This window comes from Columba livia, chromosome 15 (genome assembly GCF_036013475.1).
Source record: "Columba livia isolate bColLiv1 breed racing homer chromosome 15, bColLiv1.pat.W.v2, whole genome shotgun sequence".
In the NCBI taxonomy this organism is placed as follows: Eukaryota; Metazoa; Chordata; class Aves; order Columbiformes; family Columbidae; genus Columba; species Columba livia.
The window spans coordinates 5,271,619-5,285,162 of NC_088616.1; the positions used below are offsets into that span (position 1 = coordinate 5,271,619).

A 13,544-nucleotide genomic window follows, 5' to 3' on the forward strand; every position below is an offset into this window, starting at 1 on the left:
ACTTGGGGCCAGCTAGTTAAAGGAATGATACACATTTTTAAAAAGTCAAATAATGTGTTATTAACAACTATTGCTCATCATTATACTCTTTTCTAATTGCTGTCCTGGTAACTTCTGTTATGCCTTCCTGCTGTCCCTTCCACTTATTATGGCTTTTTGTTATTTATAAAAGCAGTAGAATAAAAATTACTTCTGACTGGGCTATAAATGTCTATCAACTCTAGTCTACATATTCTCCCCATAGCAGTACCCCTTTCCTGGTCTCTTGTGTAACTTTTTTTTGGGACTGTCTATCTTTCTTCACTTCCCTAATGTCTGATCAGTTCTGCGCCCTGATAGACCCGAGGGGCTCCCCCACCCCCTCCCCGGTGCCAGGCAGTGCCATGGGGACACCTGAGCTGCCCCATTCCCTCCGTGGTGTCAGTCAGTGCCATGGGGGCACCTGAGCTCTCAGGGCACCCTGAGCCAGGTGGGCAGCGCTTTGTCCACCCCCCAGCCGGGCTCCTGACAGAACAGCGGCTGCTTTTCCTGGCACTGAGTGGTTGGGATGTGCCTGTGCCACTTCGGACTCTGGGCTTCTTTACTTCATCATTTTTACTGCAGTGCAGGGATGTAACTTGATTGTGGTGTGGGGGAAAAAATACCACATGAGAGTTGAGTTGTGGACTATGTATTTGGGATTGAAGAGCAGATGCATTCTTTTAAAGAAACATTATCACTCATTATAACAGGTGATGGGCTCAGCTTTCCACTATAACACATATTTCATATACAGCATTGGACAAAGATGGCTAAACTAGGAATTTAAAGAAGAAGACAAACGAAGGGGCTATCTGTTGAGAGGATCGTTATCTCTTGAGATGATCAATAGTTTGGGAGGGAGGATTTAGAGCTAACTCCAGTGATGGTTTTCTGTCAGATTACATTCACCTTTTTTGTTCATTTTGCATGGGAATTGATATTTGGTCTAGTTTGGAAGCTTTTTTTTTAACGTTCACTTTTTTCCTGCCTTTGGCAAAATAGACACAGGAAATAATGTGAATTTTGACCGCTTAGAGAGTTCTGAAGAATTTTAATGGTGCGTTTGTCAAAACTTGCTGATAGACTGTAGAGTTCACCATAGTTGTAGACATGCAAGGCTCTGTTTTTCAGGTGTCAGTTGTGGTTCATTTTTGCAGGCAGTTTGAAGACTGGATCTGGGTGTTTGTCCCCAGTTACAGCATATGCAGTACATGTGCCAGAGCTTTTGTTGATAGCAGAGGTGTTGTATATTGGTGCGATGCCCAAGTTTGTTTGCTTGCTTTTATCTACGTTTTTCTCAAGATACTTTGTGAAGCAAAGATTTGTACTGATGAACTGGATGATGCACAGAAAATAGATACAGCTAAGGAGAGGTGTGAATTCCAGAGAAACTGAGCTGAGATTTCACCTCCAAGATTTCTTCTTATTTGCCAACTGTACTGAAGACATCCCAGTCCTAATCTTTTTTTAAGTCGAATGTGAGTTCTAATTGTAGCTAAGGAAGTGAAAAGTAAATCCAGATTTATTTTTTTTCTCTGCCTTTGATATGGTGCGCTTCTTTGTACGTGTGTTTTAGCAGTGTCTTTTAAGCCCTTATTTATGAAGGAGTTTATTTCCAAAGAGACTTTATTTCAGTTTGACCCTGGCAGGCAAAGTCATGGCTCTATCACAGGGCCATAAGATAATGACAAAGGGCTTTTTTTAGCATTTTGGTTGTTCTGGCTGAGGATCTTACATGTGCTATTGCCCCTTTGTCAGAGATGCCCAAGTCAGCAGAAAGGTGCGTGCATTTAGGCTGCTAGTTTTGCAAATCATTATTCATTGCCAGTCAAAATAAACAAGAATTTTTCTGTGAGAAAGAAATACTGGGGTTATGTGAGGATAATATGTTCAGATATCCACTGATCGCTTTCCCTAATATAGGCAAATTCACGTGAAAAAATAAGGCAATTGTGAGTAGAGGTTATATAGGCATATCAGGTAGTAATTTATTTCTTATCAGTATTTGGTCATTGGAGTTTTGGCTTAACTGAAAGTGCAGGCAATGCCCTGTATACTACTATCATTATCAGTCAGGTAATGAATTACAGTGAGGAGAGTTAATTAGTGTTCTCATCTGCTGCCACATAGGCAATGGTACTCTAGAGAAAGAAAAATAGTATTTGTTAGAGTCTGTTTTTTGCCAGGTACAGCAACGATGCGTGGACACTACTACTCAGTTACGTATGCTAGTAAAGAATTACCTCAAAGTTTTGCAATGTTTTTTTCTTTCCCTACCCACTGCATATAGAAAACGAGTATGTCATGATATTCAAGCTGAATATTTCCCAAATAGATATTCTGTAGACTCCAGGATCAAGATTGTACAATTTATTGGAATCTTTTCAGATGTCTGTTATCAAACACTTCAGAATATTGAAAACTATGCATTTCACAGAGCTGGTTTTTGTTATTGTTGTTTATTTTTTGTTTGTTTTTAATAATTGAATACAAGCATGGCTTTCAGAGACTGACACAAAAATTTCTGGAAGTCAGTTAATTGGGCTGGTTTCTAACACAGCACTTAAAGCTTTTCTTTTGTTTAAGATGGGAAAAGGCGTGTTTTGGAATACACAATTTCTCATGGTCTGTATTACAGTTGAAAACCTAAACAAATAAAGAGTAAAAACTTTGTCTTCTTGGAGTCTCAGTAGAGAAGCTGAACATCATTCAGTATGAATTACTCTTCTGTCCTAGATTTGGTCTTTCTGATCAGGGTAGGGATGTTTCAGTATGTCAGTGGAGATGAGTTTTATGGATGAAAGGAAGGCTGGTACCCAGAATTACAGAGACTTTGCTGAGAATTAGTTCACTGTCCATCCAGTGTTCCAGAGCTGACTAATGAAATAAAAGGAAAAATAGTATTCTAATATAATTTTCTGATGTAAAGAGTTTAGTGATCTGTGTACTTGTGACTAAAGCAAGATATTTTTTGTGCCTGGAATAATTAGGGAGACCCAGTTGTCTGCATCTACTTTGAAATATCTTGTACATATTTCATGGCATCTTGTATTACCTGACATATAGTGAATGAAATTGTAATAGAATATGTTCGTAGGGAAAGTCTGTGAATTTGTGAGTGGCTATAATAAACAGATTACTTGAGTTGTGATGAAACTGGCTGCTTTGTATTGAGCACAGCCAACTCAGATTTCAAGAGATTCAGGTTTTTTAATCAAGCGTCTTAAAATGTCTATAATAAAAAAGGCTTCAAAGAGGAGAGATTAAAAAAAGTAAATAAACCAGAAAAAAATATAATCAAATTTTGACCACTTAAATTGCTAACCTTCAAAGCTAACGCTGGAGAAGCACAATATTATTAGCAATAAAAAGAATTTACTTTGCCCTTTTATAATTACCATAAACCAATTGACTGAGATGGAATGATGTTAATATTTAAGAAGTAGGACACTAGATTCTATTATCTCAGAAGCTCTGTCACCTGGTACACTCTGTAGTCCTGTTATCTAATTATTGTCCTTAAATTGCATTAGTGTGCCAGCAATTTGTCTACTGGTGGAAAAGTAATTGACATTTGGGTTACTGCTTCGTATTTGGGAGACTCACTAGCTGGTTCCAGAGAGCCCTCTTCTGTCAAAGCAGATTAGCTTAATTTTACCTAAAAGAGAAGAGAAGGTCTGTGCTTTTGAGTATGTCACTTACATAGCTCTCTTGTAATTTGGTATTAAAAGTCTGGTTATATCTCAAAACTAATTGGCAACTGAAAAGAAGGAAAAAAGTTATGTCAAATTAATAAATGACACTTCTGACTTGAACTCCAGTGCTGTCAGCTCTTTCCTAGAGTGTGCAAGCAGTTGTGCAGTGGTACAAAGAGCCAAAGCAAACACTGCGGTGCTGTGGATAGAGGGGGGTGTTTGTTTGGTGGCACCTGCTGGATTTGTGTTTCTATCTCAGGTGTGTGTTTGGCAGCTGGTGCAGACCCGGAGCCACGTCACTACACGAGAGACCTGGTCCATGGCCGGGGGCTGAGCTGTCACAAAGGTGCTGAAATACTGGGCTTTATCCAGAGACCCGGGGGAGGTTTGCTTGGTTCACACATGGGTTGTCAGGTCTGCCTCTTTTCACTGGGGTAAAGCACCAGATTATCAAGATTTCTTTGTAAGAACTGGTGCTCGTGTGCCCTGGGTTTCCAGCTGGTTGGGCAATGCTGGTGGCTGTTTGCCTTCACATATCCGCTTCTAAGGCAAGCGGCCCACTTTGCTTTCTTTACCTGTAACTGTTTGTGTATTATCATTAAAATAAAAGTTATTTATATTTCAAATAATATTTTTCTAACTAAAATACATAGCTTTTATCTTCATGATCTCTGGTAATTTTAGTTTTCTGTTTTGTTTGGAGGAGGAGTGCTTCCAAACTCTTTGTATACAATTTCTTTGATTAGAATTTAAAGGATAGTTATTACTCCATATAGCCTGAGTACGGGAAGAGTAGCCTGTATTTCAGTGATTACATTGCACTGAATACATTTCTATGTCTCTGCAAAGGGTTTGGTTCATGACTGTGTACAATTAAGTGCTTGAAACTTTCCAGACTAATGCAATTTGGGATCTTAAGTTGATTAGAGATACATGATTACAAAATGCACATAATAATTTATGTGACAACTAGAATTAAATTTAAGGGATATTTTAAATTACCACGAGGAATGTAGTTGTCTAGTGGTGGTGATAATTTTGCTAATATAATTTGTTTAGGGACTTTTCAGTTCATGATTAAAACCAAGATCTTATATCTCTTCAGGTTTTTTTTGTTTTTTTTTTTGTTTTTTTTTTGTTTGTTTGTTTTTTTTTTTGTTTTTTTTTTTTTTTTCCACAGGGCTATTGCATAAACAAAAGTTTAATGCTTGAATTTATAAAATCAGTAGTGTCAGTATAATCCAAATGAAACATTTAGGAATGTTGGCTAAAACTGAAAACCCGAGTTTCTTTTGACTATAACTGTTGAAAAATATTTAGAGCGTTGATTATACATCTTTAGAGGTCTCTGCCTATATGTCTTTAAAATACTTCATCTTCCGATGACAAGAATACTGATTGTCTCTCCTTTTGGTGGCTTACATTACATAATATAATCACCTTTTTCCAACCATTATTATGAATTTGTTAAGGCCTTTTGCAGATGATGTAAATTGGTGGACTATTTTGCATAAAAGATGCTTTATCTCTTCCATATCTCAGAAAATGTTTTTTATGGGAGTGTACAGAAAACTGTAAGAGAACTTGATAAAATTATCGAAGTATCAAAGGATTTCTGTGATCATTTGTGATAGTGTAATTATCCATTACAAAATATGTTTGGAAAACAAGCTTTTTGCCCCCCCCACCCCCCCCAAAGAAAGGGTTGGGGGGGGGAACAAAACAAAACAACCCCAAACAAACAAACAAACAAAAACCTTAAGTTGATTCTGCAGCCAAAATGGCAACGCAATGGAAGTTTATGATAGACATTGCCATTCTCACTATACAAAGAAATTCTGAAAACTGAGTATTTCAGAAGAAAAATTAGTACCTGCATATCATACTGTCGAGGGTTTAGATTGCGGGGTGACAACAAAAACCCTGGCAGATGTATTGTTAACCTCCTCCCCCTCCACTTCCCCCTTTTTTGCCCCTCCCTCTCCCCCCTTCCCACTCAGGACAGGTGATCAGGAGGGAAAGAAGGACAGAGAGAAGAGAGTTGGAAAAATTAACAATGTTTTACTAATGCTACTAATAAGAATAGAGAAAATAATACAAAATATACAAAACCAATCTTGAAAGTCTCAGCAACTGCAGAGCCAGCAACCAAAGTCCTGGACTGGACTCTGCAGCCAACCGGAGCTGGATTCAGGCTCTCACTTGGCCTCAGTTCGCAGGGACGACTAGCAAGGTCCTTTCCTAATGTCGGCCATAAGCAGAAGGGAAAAGGCAAAAGGGACGAGATCCTCGTGATCTCCCACTTTTATATGAAGTATTCACGTGAATGGAATGTTATACACAGTTGGTCAGTTTCTTGGTCACCGGTTTCTCGTTGCCCCTCTCACGAGATGTCCATCCATGCTTATCAATAAGTTTGCATTCCATTGCTAGGTTTACCAAAACATGTGTCTGGTTCTCCAGGAAGATGCCGTTAATATGAAGGCTTTAGCTGACAGGCAAATGGCTAAAAGAGAAACTTGTTTTTAACAAAACCAGGACACATACTTGATATGACTAATGTGCTACTTAAACAAAATAACTACAGCTGCAATCTGAGAGCATCTGCACTGATCAATCTCTTTGACTTCTGGACTGTTTTTCTTCACCTGAGATTACTCTGAGGTTATCACTTTTCAGGAAGGTAACATTATATTAATGATTACTAGTAATTATGTTTTTAAAATTCTAAAAGGTCATAATTTGAGGGTGAGAGTGTGCTCTAAATGAGCCAAAGGTATTCAGAGATAATGCCTCTATTTTTTTGCAGCCTGTTAAAGTTGTGCCCTGCGAGGGACAGGTGACGGGCAGTGACCAGTGGCATTCATTAGCCTAACACTGTGAGTCTCCCCAGTCAAATGCTAAGCATTATTTTGCTTTAAAATTCTAATAGTACCAATAATGAGATGAATTTACTGTTAAACCAGGAATAGAAAAATAACCTTTTTGCCCCAAAGAATGGTATGTGTAAAAGGTCAGAGCTGCACCTGGAAGCACAGAGATGCCCAGTGGTCTGCACATGGGTCATAATAATTCAGAGTTCTTGAAATGCACTAAAAGTGTAAGTTTTCAGTAGGGCAAAGGATGTTGTAGGAGAATCAGTAATTTCTTAGATTTGGGATTCTTGCTTACAGTGCTGTTCAGAAAGTTAGATAAGGCCGGGCTTTTAAAGAGCGCAGGACCAGAATTTCTTATTCTCAGCCTACACAGCAGCTGCTAGATTTTCAAAATAGCTCAACTCCCAACAGTTCCTGTTCTGCAAGGCACAGAGCTCTTGTGAAAGTCTGGCTCTCATTTGGGTGCCAAAATGAGATCTGAACCCTCTGAAATCTGAAAATCTGACTCTCATGAAAATCTGTGAGTATGCTGATTGATTTCTTTTTTTTTTTTTTTTTTTTAAATATATATATATATTTTTTTGGCGAATGGGGGAGGGAAGAAGAAAAATATCCATAAAGTGAAGATGAAAGTTAGGTTACAACAGTATATTTATTTCTTAGCAGTTAGTTTTTTTGGCATGATTATGATAGTACTCTGATAAGCAGAGGTCTTTTCTCTGCATAGTTTTTAGAGGGCTACACATGCTAAAAAAAAGGATGTGCTGTATAATTGTTTCTAATGGATTAATCTCTCTCATTACCATCACTTTTCTTTATGTTCGTTGGTGCTCTCTTCTTGAGGCACACAGAACAATGACCATGTGGACTTTTCCTCTGAAGTTTAATTCAGACAGGAACAACTGTATATGGAACCTGCATGTATTTTTAATGCAACTAAAAGTGCAAAAAATTCTAGTTTAGATCTATACTCCTTGGAAGTCAGTTGTCTCCCTAGTCTTTTAAATAGAAAAAAAAGGAATTTCAATAGATGAGGGAAATTTGCTCTAACACTGCCTACAGTAGAACTAGAAGAAGGGGAACTGCTAGCAAAACTTGTATCTTCACGATATTTACATGATTAAAATATAAAATGTTACACCAGTGTTTGTGTGGAGCGGAGCTGGTTTTCAGTAACATGTGGGATTCGTAACTATGTTTAACGACATGGGTGATACCAGAAAGGGGAAGGAGTTGTTGGCTTTAGAGAGATCTCTCAAATGTGGTTCTCATGTATCGAAGAACATTGTCTTACAATTTAAAATTTAATTTGACTTGTTTCCACGTGTAAACCCTGCACCATTTTCATAGACTTTTCTATGGCATTAGTTCCTTGGAGATAATGGTTTCCTGTGGTTTATCTGGTACTAAAGTAAGACTTACTATGAATGTTACTTTTAACAATTACGTGTCTGTGGCTCTTTAATTCTCTACTTTGTCTAGCAACCATAATTTATCATCAATACATTTTTTTATCATTGAATAAATACTAATATGTCCTGCGATATATATGCACTAAATGTAAATATGTAGATATACTTGCATTTTTATTTATGCATGATATAAGTATGTGTGTATAATGTAGATGTCACTGTATGCCTTTCCCATCTCATCTTAGTGCAATAGTTCAAAGTTTTCCTCAAAAGCCTGAAGTTCTTGAAATTTCATTCCTATTTGAGGATATTTTCAGAAGTACCTACGCATCCACTTACTGAATCTAGGAAGTGTTTCTTGAAATGAGAAGAAAGCTGTGCACTCAAGCAACAATAAATATACCTGGAGTGCTAATATGCTTTCCAAACAACATTCATAAAGGTTGAGAAAAAGTTCGCTACCCCCAAGCACACAAACCTCCTCTTTTTTTTTTTTTTTTTTATTAACGTCTCTATTCAAACAAATTTACCAAAAAAGCAAATTCTGCAGTGGATGCATAAGCTAACAAATTCATTTTAATCCCATCTTTTCAGCTGAATTGTGTTTTGCCATTTTTAGCATTACCTCCTTTAATGTAAGCATGCGTATAATTCATATTACATCATAGCATGTATATTGTGTTCTGTATATTGGTCTCTCTATAAAGAAAAGAAAGAATCTAATTCAACAGAATGTCCTCTTTCATCTTATTTCAAAACCATCTTTTGGCTTGTTGTAAATTTGTTTATTTTGCTCCCTCCTATGACTTTTGCAGGCATTTGAGAAGGTTAAGCTGTAGATTTCCTGCATTTGTCTAGAAGGACTAAACTTGTACTAGCTTTGTTTTGGAAATAAAAATATTACATTATCATTGCCCAGCTGCAGATATATATTTGCTTCCAAGGCTTATATACTTCTGCTACAATGACCTATAGCTCTGTTTATTGACAGTTCTCTGACAAGGTGCCACCATAAGTCACAGGACAAAATTCTGTAGTAACTGCTGTGATGTGTGCTCTGAACTCTTCTGTTCTATGTATAGGAAACCTCCTTCAAACACGAGTAGACAGATGAAGGTAGTGAACAAAGATGACAACCTTAAAAATTCTCTGTCTCTGCATGAATGACTTGGCTTTGCTGAACTGAGCCCAAGTCTGACCTCAAGATTTTGTTGAGTTGAAGACCCAATTTCCTATGACACAATCTGTAGAGGAATATAGAAAATATGTAACTGCCTTTCCTCTTATTTCCCAATTATTTTTTCTAAAGGCAGTAGTGTCCTTTTTTTTTTTTTTTTCATTTTACAGACTTATTCATACAAAATGAATATTATCTTAAAATAAGTGCCAGAAAGCAAAAATCACTATCTTTGAATTGAACTGTTTAAAGAAAGTCACCTTGAAAATGTATTTCTTTATGGAAGTTTTATGTCTGTAGCCATGCGTGAGTGGACATGTAAATGTAGCAAGGAGTTGCTGACACAGTATTCCTGTTGTTGAGCACCATTGTGTAAAACTAGAGGCAACTTACCCAACTGAATTAACAAACAAAAATGTCAAAATAAATGAAATGTCTGCCACAATTAAAATGTACAAATAATTACAGATTTTAGGACAAATAGTGTAGCTTAACTTGAACACCAAAATCAGAAACACCTACTTTTTATACAATATGTGTGCAAAGGTTTTGAAATGTGCTTCATGGCTAAACAGTGAGCAGCACAGTGGTGTTTTCTGGGTGTTTGTTTTTTTTTTTTTTTTTTTTTTCTACGGGTATTATTGCTTTATGCTTGGTGTGCAGCTGAAAGATCACTTGTCACTGTAAAGGAGACCTGGAATAGCTGCATTTCTCCAATGAGACATGCCAAGCTAGTGCTGTGCAGCGTCTCCATTTCTGTGTTTCGACAGAGAAACCCAAGACCTAGAGTTTTAGAAGATGGGCGGAAAAAAATGGCTGAAGCCCCAGCTGATTGATGTGTAGATTGCCAGCCCTGGTACTTCTGGGGAAGAGGTTTTTCCTCACTCTCAGAGACTTGTCTCTGTTGTCATAATGAATTAACCCTGGTTGTGGGAGTTAAGGGGCTGTGGTCATGCTTAGAGTGTAACAACACTTTTGCAGGGACAAAACCAAACCAAGCCTCCAAAAACACCAAAACAAAAACCAAAAAGCCCCCCCAACCAACTCAAAACCTTAGCTTGATTTAGAACTGATAGGACTGTATGGACATGTCCCTGGGAAATGCACACCCTTTTGGATGAGCCTCTGTTCACTTGGGGGTGGAAACCATGAAGACTTTTCAGTCCTTTGTTTGTGTGTTTGGTTTTATTGTTGGTTTGTTTGTTTGTCTGTTTGTTTTTCCTTGTTGTTCCTCCACACACACTCCCCTGTGACCTGACTTGTAAGGGGTTTCCTTTTTAATGTACTTTCTACTGACAATTCCTTTGTCTTGTGGCCTCAGACCTTTACTCTTTGAGAGTCACTGTTCCTTTGCCAGTGATGCTTGGGGGGGTCAATTGAGTGAGTTTTGGACAGGTTGGATTAGAGGGTAATCCACATTTTGTTGATTTCTCACAGTAATTGTTTGACTTAGAACATTGGGTGTTCTTGTTGATTTGTCAATTTGCTGTAAACTATCGGAGAGCCTCCTGGAGTGCTGAAGTGGAACACAATCCTCATTTTTGCCAGCACGTCTCTGGGGGAGTTAATTTCTGTTTGCATTTCATGTGGATTCTACAATTTAGCAATCTTGGGCACTTTGCAGGCTTTAAGGAGCTGCGCCTCCCAATTTTGGTGTTATGTAAAGGACTATCTGTTGCTCCTATTTTATATGTGGAAAGAAAAGTGTATAGCTATTAAGTGATGCAGCCAAGGTTGCTTGACAATGTAATGATTGATCTGAGACTAAACTGCTGGGCCTAATTTGAGATTTTTTGCTTGAAGTGATAGACCATTATGAGTTCTCTTTCAAAACTGTTCAAAATCTTCCAGGTTCAGGCTTTCAGATAGAGACTCTGAGAATATAAGTTAACTCCCTGCCCTAAAGTGCTTACAGTCTGAGAACGGAGAACGGGAAGAGCACAGCAGCACTGTGGTACCTCCCTGAAGTCACACACAGCTGTTGGTAAAAGAATGAAGTATGAACAATATTTACAAATAATTTCCTTAATGTAAGTTTTACTGGATATTTCCACACTCCTTGTTTGTCTGATAGTTCAAAGATTATTTTTTCTTGGTTTTCGGAAGCTCTGTAAAAGTGACATGTTTAATAGGAATGGCTTAGTCAGAAGTTCATTTTAAATATGGCTTAAGAGCGTGTTTAAAGATTTATAAATATTAAAATTGGAACTGTTCATTTATCTTGTTGGCTGGGGAGGCAATGCCTACACATCCATTTTGTGAATAGTAGGAGAATGCCAAGGATGTAATTCTGTGTTTCTGTGGGTTCTCGAAGATCTAGAAACAGAATCTATGTGATAGAAACAATGTTGGTTTTATAAAAAGCCTCAGTGTTCTGATTCTTTTTTTCCTTTTAGTCTATGGCCCAGTCCCAATTCACTAGCCAACAGGAACATAGTACTGAAGTAAAAACTGTCCTCAGCTTCATATTAAGACCACCTGAGATATGTGGCATGTTGGGATTATTTGCCTTGATAAATTTTTTAAAAGGAGGAGGAGCTCTGAGGTATTTTTTTTTCTTGTAAACACATCAAACATATTCTCAATACTACTAATAATATAAAATAGTTATATATGTCTTTTTCATAGTTCTTTAACGCCAGATACTTTAAAAGAAAGTAGTTTTCAGGTCTGTAAAGACTGAAATTGAGAAAATTGAGTGTTGGAAATACTGGAAGCTGAGATGGGGGGGCCTAATGGCAGGAGTAGCTGGCATGTTTTTATGGGTGCAGGGTGTTAGGAAATTAAGAAGTTCTGAACTCCGAAGGTTGCTGAGACTATGCCAGTAAAAGCAGTACGTGTTTGTACTCAGTACCTGGTGGATGTCTGAGAAGAAATATGAGGATGTTGAAATTCACAGCTGAAAATGTTGGGATAACATTTTATACCCAGAGTCTCATTTGGGAGCTTTCTGAGACTGCTCTGATTTGTGCAGCATGAAGGAAAAGAACCTTACTAGCTTAGGGAAATGGACGAGGAGGTGGTAGAAAAACTTCAAAAATAGGCTTTACTGGAACAAAAATCATCTCTTTTCATTACACTTATGGCACTGATGTCTTTTTGTGTTCAAAGGAAGAATATAGGCCTTGATTACTTCTTGAATTTGACACAGCTATGGCTGCAGTCCCCTAATGGTGTCATGCTTTATCCAGTGCTCCCATAGCTTTGTTAATTCCCAAATAATATCAAAGAAAAATTGGTGATCAAGTATAATATGTGGGAGTCTTCTTTAGGAAAGAGATGGATAATAGGAACAGCTAAATACTGAATACAGAAATTAAGTCTATTTCTGGTCACTAAGGGAAGATTTCTTCAGTCTGTAACTGCAGGAATTCAAAGCTTAGGTGAAAGAAGGCAGAGTTGCAATATGTTCTGAAGAATGTGCTAAAAATCAAAGCTTAGATGCTGACCAGGCAACTACCCTCACAAAACATACAGAAAAGATATTATCATTCTTTTCATGCTAGATTGAGGTTGGAAATAATATAGTTCATTATATCAAAGCTATTTTGTTATGTTCAGCACAGTATTCCATATCCCAGACTAATAAAGCTGATATATATATATATATATATATATATTTATTTTTTTTTTAAATAAGCATTTACTGAGGACCAAAGCAGTCATTTCGCATGGACTGCAGAATAATTTGAAACAGTAATACAAAAATTGCACACAAATTTTTTTGTTCATTTCCTCAGAAACCAGAATTGCTGTGTGGATTGTTCCCAGTGCTGCCCAGGGGAGACCTTGTGACAGACTATGGGGTCACCTGGCGGATTTAAAAGGCTCGTTTGTGGAATTAGAGTTGAGATAGGAAAAATGGTTCAGTGAAGAAGTGATGTCTGTTCTGGATTATAAAAGAAATGTCTTGTTTCCTTTGAATAATGGCTCCAAATGTGAATGGAATATTTCAGCCTATTGTTCTCAGAGGATGGCTGCCTGGGGATGGAGAAGCCTTTATGCTTCTTGGTGTTATCTTTGTGTAATATGAAGTAGGAGGAGGAGAGAAAGAAAGAATGCATGTGTCTGTGTGTGCGGGCATGTGGGTGTGTCTCAAGCAGCCACTTAGAAAGCGTTGCTGTGCTGGATAGGACAGGTCTGGGTCGCTAGTGATGGTCCCTGGGATAGCTGGTTTTACTATTTCGCTCAGGGAGCAAGTAGTGCTCTTAAAGGATAGGGCATGAATCTTCTTTTGTAAATAAAACCAAAAATGCAGCTTATGATTTCAGTGGAGGTAAATGAGAAAAATGTGATATGGTGTAATTTTTTTTTTATTTTTTTTTTTTTTTTCTGCAGTAGTAAAAAACTGTAACATTTTTCC

The 13,544-nt window shown here is 37.5% G+C and overlaps 1 protein-coding gene across 23 annotated transcripts in view; it reads left to right on the top strand.

Moving 5' to 3' along the window:
* RBFOX1 (RNA binding fox-1 homolog 1) overlaps positions 1-13,544 on the top strand; it is a 1,115,790-nt gene that overhangs the window by 411,356 nt on the left and 690,890 nt on the right. Inside the window, exon 1 of one of the 23 annotated variants that reach the window (XM_065030757.1) lies at positions 7,064-7,112. The exons of 21 other annotated variants lie outside the window; for them this stretch is intronic. The gene's annotated coding sequence lies outside the window, so the exon portion shown is untranslated. Of the gene's footprint in view, positions 1-7,063; positions 7,113-13,544 lie in introns of those variants that run through there. One more of the 23 variants, XM_065030763.1, reaches the window with a different exon arrangement.